Source organism: Vigna unguiculata, chromosome 11 (assembly GCF_004118075.2).
Source record: "Vigna unguiculata cultivar IT97K-499-35 chromosome 11, ASM411807v1, whole genome shotgun sequence".
NCBI lineage: Eukaryota > Viridiplantae > Streptophyta > Magnoliopsida > Fabales > Fabaceae > Vigna > Vigna unguiculata.
This window is the reverse complement of record NC_040289.1, coordinates 3,842,260-3,851,735: the sequence shown is the minus strand read 5'-3', so window position 1 is coordinate 3,851,735 and position 9,476 is coordinate 3,842,260.

Sequence of the window (9,476 nt, the reverse complement as noted above, 5' to 3'; positions counted from 1 at the left end):
CTTACCTTGACGACTTACATTGGTTATATGAGGTGTAGGTTATTCTTCTAGATATATAGGTTGAAACCGGTACAAGTTAGTCTAACTCAGCCTAGGCTGAATACTTGGCTGCCTTGATATATGCATTGTTTGCTTATTTGGTTGAGTTTGGCTAGGTGTGTGTGTGTGTTTATTTTATTAGCTCACCCTATCTGCTTGTGTTTGGCGACGATCGTGTTCGTTGTACCCGGGAGCAAATGATGTTGCAGGTGGATCTCGTGAGGCTTAGCAGTGGAGTGGGGAAAAAAATCATGGGAACAATTTATAGGGTTTTATCATTTATGGTTTTAAAATAAAGTTGTAAAATTATTATAAGACGGTCTTGGTATTTTATTGACTTTTGAGAAGATTGGAACTTAGAGTTATCTTTATTATGAAATAAATTCATTGAAATTTACCGCATTTTTGGGAAATGGATTTAAATGTGATTTTATTTTCTTATTTTATTTTATATTACTTAAACTTGTAATATCCGGTTGGGATGTTACACCATCGTTGGCCCATGCAGGATGTGCGATGTTCCTGGGAGGATCTGTAATAAATTTCTATTATAATTTAGGATAAATTACAAAATTAAAATTATTATGTAAAATTGATGTTTGTATTTGATTATAGTTTTAATATGTAAAATTGTATTACTTGAAATATGAATATTTTTTAGTGATATTTTGTGTTGTACTTATTTATTGTTATATATCAAATGTGGTGATATTTGGTCCGGAAGTGTTCGATGTTGGACAATGTATTTAAATGTTGTTATTTAAGTTTTATGTTTTCAATCGTATTGTGTCCCATTTAATTTCAATAGAAAAATATATGCAAATTGAATAAATAGTTATTACATTTCTTTAACATGCAGAGACAATTAAAAAAAAATAACAAGACAAAATAACAATCATATTACAACGTTAAAGAAAAAAAATCAACTACAGAAATTTGATTGAAAATAAAAAAATTTTAAGCACTCAATGGACTAAAAAAATTTAATTTGAACTCAATCAGAAATACTATTAGATAAAAGAGACATTTAAAACCTTGTTAAACTTTAAAATTATTATAAAAAAGAATGTGTAGATTACAAATGACATTTGATATGATTCACCATATGAGCCCACAAGCTTTTTCAAATTTTGTAGAAAAACTTTCTTGATTCTGCAAATATAACATATTTGCTTTCAGTATTTATTTTCACAATATTTTAATTTTATTTTTTTTCAAATGGAATGTCTTCCTAGAATTTCATATCATATGAGTCTTATTTTGACATATGCAACAGAAAATGTAGGTGTCATGAAAAAACTATCTTAACAAATTCTTCTAGTAATAAAATTTATCATGGTTGGATTTTAACGGTGTCCCTTTTTTAGTCTAAAATTATATTTAGATTCATTTCACCTAACACCATCCACTGTATATCTCAAGTTTCCCAATTCTTTACTATCTTCAATTCATTAACTTCTTTCTTCAATATCATTTGAATACCTTCTTCTATATAACATTCTCTAATTGTTCTTACTTGAATATCATTATATCCAAAATGATGATGAGAATGCCAAAATCCAAATGCTATGCGGATGAAGTTGCACCGTGCGTTCTAAAGTCTTATTATGAAAGACGATCAAGTTTTGTCAAACTAGAGACCATTATAGAAGATGAAAGACAAGACTTTAATTCATTGTTGAAAACTGCTTTTGTTTCTCTTCCTTTATTATTCTCTGGACTATTATATATCTTCTTATGTAGAGGAGTGGTTTGATTTGTTGTTCAATGAAACAAATGTAAAGAATTTTTGTAGCATTATTGTGAAATATTAAAGACTAAAGTTATAAATTTTAAAAAATACTTTGTTTATTGTTGTTCAAATAATATGTAACTAAAAGAAAACTTAATTAATGACAAACCTACTCATCATAAACTATACTACATTTTGAAGAATAATTCATACAATGCGAACAATGTAGGTTAGTCCATCATGTCCCGTCGTTGGCCCGTGCAGGATGTGCGGCGTTCCTGGGAGGTCTGTAATAAATTTCTATTATAATTTAGGATTAATAAGAAAATTAAAACTAGTATTTAAGTTAATAAAATTGATGTTTGTATTTGATTAAAGTTTTAATATGTAAAATTATATTACTTGAAATATGAGTATGTTTTTAGTGATATTTTTGTGTTGTACTTATTTATTGTTATGTGTCAAATGTTGTGGTATTTGGTTCGAGATTGTTCAACCTAAACAATGTGTTTAAACCTTGTTATTTAAGGCATTACCATTTATAATGAATTAAGTTATATGACGTAACATTTGACTAGCTTCTTACGATTAGAGATGACAAATAAACTCGTCCCCGTGGGTATTGTCCGAATCCGTCCCCGTTTTGACGGGGAATCTCCACATTGACCGGGTATGGGTATGGGTATGAGGAATCCCCAATATTTTCAATTGGGTATGGGGATGGGGATGAATATATCCCCACCATAATACCTGTCCCCGCCATATCTCCATCCTCATTTAAATTATTAAAATATTCACAATTAATTAAGTAACCCTATATATATATATATATATATATATATTCTTTCTATTTTTTATTTCTTCAAAATATTTGGTTTATCATGAAACTCATTCGCATCTCCAATATATTTTTTATCTTATCATAACCTTTGTGTAGTTATCTTAAAATGATGTATGTCAATTAAAAAAATTTTATGTCTAACATTTGAATATTTTTATTATTTTTTAATATTTTTATTTATTGTATATTTTAAAATGATGTATGTCAATTAAAAAAATTATATCTAACATTTGAATATTTTTATTATTTTTTAATATTTTTATTTATTGTATATTTTCCTTTCACATGAAAATGTTTAATACTCTCAATTTAAGTGTTTAATAGCATAAACATTTCATTTACTAGGTAATATAAAAAAAATTACTTATTATTATTAATTTTTGTTTCATTTGAAGAATTTTTTTATTTCGCTAAAACAATTTTTGTTATTTCTCAACCATTGAGTATGTATGTTGATATTTGAAAAGTTTTCTTAGATATTTAAGATATTTTTCGTCTTATCATAACCTTAATTATACATTTGTTTTTCTTTGTGCAATTCCTTCCAATAGTCTCCAAATTGTTTATAAGACACACATTTGTTAATATTTTAATATTTTTATTTTTGTTTATTTTCATCATGTAGAATACTATTTCGATAAATTTTATCTAATTATTTTTTATTTTCTAACTCATTACAATCATACTTTAATTTTTCACTATAATTGTATAAATAATTTTTATTTACTACAATATAAAAATTTAATGTAATTGCCATGAATATTTTTTTTATCACCATCCAACATATATTGGAGTTTAAAAGATACAAGATCTATGATAAAATTTTATTATGTTTATTATTTGTTCTTTGCGTCATTTTTTTTATCAACCATTGAGTATATATGTTGATATTTGAAAAGTTTTCTTAAATCTCTAAGATATTTTTCATCTTATCATACCCTTAATTATATATTTGTTTTCCTTTGTGTGATTCCTTCTAATAGTCTCCAAATTGTTTATAAGACACACATTTGTTAATTTTTTAATATTTTTATTTTTTGTTTATTTTCATCATGTAGAATACTATTTCGATAAATTTTATCTAATTATTATTTTTTAACTCATTACAATCATACTTTAATTTTTTCACTATAATTGTATAAATAATTTTTATTTACTACAATGTAAAAATTTAATGTAATTGCCATGAATATTTTTTTACCACCATCCAACATATATTGTGGTTCAAAAAATACAAGATCTATGTTAAAATTTCATTATTATGTTTATTATTTGTTCTTTGCGTCATTTTGATCAAGTGATATATTATAACTTTTATTAGTGTATAAAAAATATATTCATTATAATTTAAAATATTTAAGTAAACAAACATTTAAAATATATTTTAATTTAAATATTTTTTTTTATATTTTTTTAAAAATATTTTTTTCCTTTTATATTTTTTTAAAATTATTTTTGAAATTTATCAACTAGGTTTCATTAATGTTTGCAAATTTAATAGATGTTTTGGTTCTTATTAAATTTTATTTAGTATTCTAATCTAAAATGTAAACAATTATAATTTATTTCAAAGTATTTGATATCGAATAAACAACCATACTTCTAATATTGAATATTTGATAATATTATGTTTCCTTTGCCGTAATTTTTTATTATCTTATAAAAATTAATTAAAATTAATATTAAAGTAGTAAGAAAACGGGTACGAAGATGCGTACGAGATTATACCTGTTATCCGGTGGGGATGGGGATGAGATAAAAATTTGATACCCGTTGGATTTGGGTATGGGGATGAGGATGAATTTTTTTTACGAAAATGAGTATGAGATAGTGAAATCTGTCCCGCCCCGCCTCGTTGTCATTCCTACTTACGACGACTGATTCACTTTATTTTGACTAATCTTATATTTGATCAGCAAAAGACATGTTGGTCTGGTCTGATTCGCATAAAAAATACAGGTTAAGTTCTATTATGTAACATTTGTCCCACATAAAGAATTATTTGATTTTGTACTTTTCTTCCTCATGTAAAATACCAAGATTTTAATAAACTTACTTTTATTTTAGTAAATTAGGAGAAATAATAAATTATATAAATCTATTACTTAAAATAAGTACTATTCACAAATTTATTTAGTTAACAGAAAAATTAAATGATAAAAGTTCAATTAAAAAATCTATTTTTTTTAAGTGTTTAATGTATACAAAATTATAGTGAAAATATTCAAATTTAGAATAGATTTAAAATTTAATCAAACTTTATTAATTGATTAAAGGCTTAAATAGTAGTTTGGTCCTAGTTTTCGTTCGATTTTTTCAATGTGGTCCTAGTTTTCGTTCGATTTTTTCAATGTGGTCCTATTTTTAGTTTTTTTTTTTCAATTTGGTCCTAATATTGGTAAATTTTTTCAATTTGATCCTTTTCACTAACATGGTTAAAATAGTTAACGGATGTGAACAGTAATCGCCACGTGTCATTTTGTAATTTTTTAAAATTTTAAAATTTTTTTATAAATTTTTTTAAAATTTTTAAAATTTTTAATTTTTTTTATTTAAAAAAAATGTACAAATGCAAGGTCATATCATGCCACGTGTCATTTTTGTGATTATTTATTTATTTTAATTTAATTTTTTTAATTTAAAAAAAAAATTCATGTGTCAAGCTAATATCATGTCACGTGTCAAAGTCAGTTTTTTATATTCAATTTGGTCCCAATATTCGTTAATTGTTTTCAATTTGGTCCTAATTCTTTTTTTTTTTAATTTAACATTTTTGTTCCTCTCCAAATTGAGACAAAATTTAATTTGTATATATTAAAATGCATATTTTTGTTAAATATTTTTAATTTAGAATTAGAGTTAGTTTAAAATTAAAACGAAAAAAAAAACAATAACACCATTAGTTTAAAATTTTAAGAGGTTAAAAATATTTAATTTTAAACCAATTCTAATTTTAAATTAAAAATATTTAATAAAAATATGTATTTTAATAAGAATATCCATATAACATTTATATACAAATTATATTTTGTCTTTGGAGAAGAACAAAAATACTAAATTGAAAAAAAAACTAGGACCAAATTGAAAACAAATAACGAATATTTGGACCAAATTGAATATAAAAATCTGATTTTGACACGTGACATGATATTAGCTTGACACGTGAATTTTTTTTAATTAAAAAAAAATTAAAGAAAAAATTTAAAATTTAAAAAATAAAAAATCACAAAAATGACACATGACATGATATGAGCTTGAAACGTGTACTTTTTTTTTAAATAAAAAAATTAAAAAATTAAAAAAAAATTAAAAAAAATCAAAAAAATCAAAAAATCACAAAATGACACGTGACATTTATTGTTCACATCCGTTAACTATTTTAACGGTGTTAGCGAAAAGGACCAAATTGAAAAAAAATTTACCAATATTAGGACCAAATTGAAAAAAAAAACAAAAGTATGACCTATTAAAAAAACCGAACGAAAACTAGGACCAAACTATTATTTAAGCCTTGATTAAAAGAATCTAAATAATTATAATACTAAACCATATAGTCGCGCTAAGATTAAACAAAAATTCTAATATTCTTGTAATGCAGTAAAGATTCAACTTAGATGTCAATCCAAATAGCAAATTGAATATATTGAAGATTGATTTCTCAACAAAATAAGAATTAGGGTTCTAATGTATAAACACAGAAAATACAAAATCTAAAAGCAAGAGCTAAAAACCGAAAACTAACTACTGAATTTAAGTTGTGAAATTTGAAAAAAGTAGTAAAAACAATAAAAAATATGCAAACATTGTGAAGCTTAATTTATAGACGCAAGAAGAATATTTGATAGAGGATAAATATTTTATTTTAATTTATCTTTTATAAATATTTATATTTATATATATTTGATTAACTCTAGATTGTACTTTTGTATCGATATAAACTTTGTACGAATTCTGCGATGAATCTATAACAATATATAAAGAGGATTTACTTTTTTATGTCCACATTTCATAATATCAATTCTACCCTTTACAATATAATTATTTATTAAATTTTTTAAAATTAATGGTTATTTTTACCTATTTCTATAAAACTATTTATCTTTTTTAATAAATATAAATTTATTTTCTATAAATTTATCATCAACAATTAATTTCTCTATTCATTTCACTTTATTTTTAATAAATATAAATTTATTTTATATATTAATTTAATAACATTACACTATTATCACCTATTGATATACTATCATCTCATATTTAAAAAATTGCGTACACACATGTGCTACGCTAGTAGCATTAATAACAATAAATATAATAACAATATCAACTGTAAGATCCACTTTTATTGAGTGCCCTAATGTTAAGGGCTGCCACATTGTTAGGCCTAAAGGGTTGGCCCATAGGGTGCCAAGGCCCCTAAAGCAGCCAAGGTCCCTCAATTGCAAGTCATTCTGAAAAATCAATGCCTTACCTCACCCATTTTCTCTCCACAAAACTTCTGCTAGGGTTTGGAGATCTACCCAAGTTCAAGTGAGCTCAACCTCCGTCTCCCGTTCACGTAAGTTAGTTCTCGAACCTAGCCTTTCTAAGTTATTTTCGTGGTTTATGTCGGGACTCACTGTGTGAATCCAATCTCCTTTGTCGTGCCACTATCTCAGTTCATAGATTTGTCCTTGGAGCTATTGGTTTCGTTGGCTTAAGAGTCGAAGTCCAATATTAGCCCTTTTTCAGGTAAGGGAAGCTAGGTTCTTTTTCGCGTTTTTGAAATATGTGGTTTGTTTTCGTTTCTGTTTTATGCTTAAATGATTGGAAAACGTTAGTTTTGGTATATTTCTGAGTTAGGAGTTCCAATATTCATGAAGCTGTGATGTTTGATGTCTTTTCTCGTATTCTGATGCGTCGCACAGTCGCTGGGCGAGTTCCTTGGCTCGTTGGGCGACGGTGTATTTTTATGATATGCGCAGTTTTAGTAAAATTGACTTTCCCGACTCATTAATCGTTGGATTGAGCTCAAATTTTGACCTGTGGTTCATAACATGCTATTTTATGGTTTGACCGGTCGGATCATCGATTAGATGTGTGTAACTCGAGAAATGTGTCACGCAATACTGCAATGATTTTGGTTTCGTGATAATAAATTTTCTTGGGAATTTTGGTGTAAGAATTATGGTTGTAGGTTGTGCTTGATTGTATGGAATTGCAAGTACTTAAACATTGACACTCATTTATTTGGGATGAATATTATTTTATGATATATGTATTTTTTGGTATGCATTTATAAAGTATGAGATGAATGAATCTGCATGAGTGATGTGATTCATGGATTGTGAATGATGAACTTGGATAAATCTTGGCATGCGATTTCAATGAAATGGTTGGTTATATATGTGGTCATGAATTCGGTATGAACAATAATGTTACATTGATAGCATGGTATTGGTATGAGGTGAAGTTCTATATCCCCGAATTGGGAAGAATGGGATGGTATGAAATCAAGATGGAATATGAATGAGGATGGGTTACAAAGGATGGCGTGAGGTGTTAAATGCATGATCAATATTATTTGTTTGTTTGGAATGTGATTGGTATGTTGTCAGTACGTAAATCCACGAGTCTCTAGGTGAGACTTCCTGGTCGTGCTTCAGTGATCGGGACGTAATTCCATGACCCCTATTAGTGGGTGTCCATGGTGGTGCCCCATCTATATAACTTGGTAAGGATTCAAGGTAAGGATTGCATCTTGACACTCTAAGGAGTCAGTTAGTCTCACTTAGAGCAGACTGACTCTTGTGGTGAGAGTAGCAGGAGGCCTGAAACTCATCAAGGGCTAACCTTGTGTGTGAGGGAATTGATTCATTGTAACACTTGTAACACATAGCTCGGGGGTGAGCAGAGGTATCCACCACAAGTGCAAGCATCTGTTGAATCCGACCAGGTTATATGTATCCGGATGAGTCGAGTCGAGTCTTACTGTATTGATTTGAATGTCATAACATGCTTGGATGATCTGTGTATATTGGACTGTGAAAGTATATCTAATTGCATGATGAAATCTTTTTGGCTCTAGCTTACCCTTTGCTTGTTTGATTGCCTTGTATGTTGTTCTTCTACCTTTGCGATGATCATCAATTTATTGATGGGAGCAGATGCGAGAGGTACTCGTGGTCAATAAGGGAGAGATGATTCCGCTGCATAGTCTACTTGTGATGGACTTCACGTTTTATTTGGGTTTTTCTTTAGGGCTAAGGCCCGTGTATTGTATTATCCCTGAGACTTTATTTCGAATACTGGCTATCTCTTACTCCTTTTGGGTTGTAGGCATTGTAGTGAGCTATAGTATTTTCTTTTAAGTACCTTGGATAACGGTAAGGAGTGACCTTATACTCCGCAACTATGCTCTTTATATTATCTGGTGTAATATTTCATTTAATTATGTTATTATTTAAATGAGATGTTACATCAACAAAGTTAATAGTAATATTATTATTAAATGTAACGATATTATTAATATTAATTATGCTATTAATTAAAATAATACTACTAATAATCATAATAAAAAATAATAATGCTAATAAATAAATAAAATATTAATAATAATCGTAACAAAAATAGTAAATGTAATAATAAGAAGTATAATAATAATAAATATAATAATACTATTATTATAATAAGAAGTAATACAATAATACTATTATTATAATAAGAACAGTACTAATGATAATGATGATAATAATAAATATAATAATACTATTATTAATTAAAATAATAATAGTTAAAAGTTAAGCCTACTTTGATTTTTAATGAAGAACATAAAGATCACAAAAAACTCAATCCATTTTTGGGCTTGTTTTGAATATGGTCATG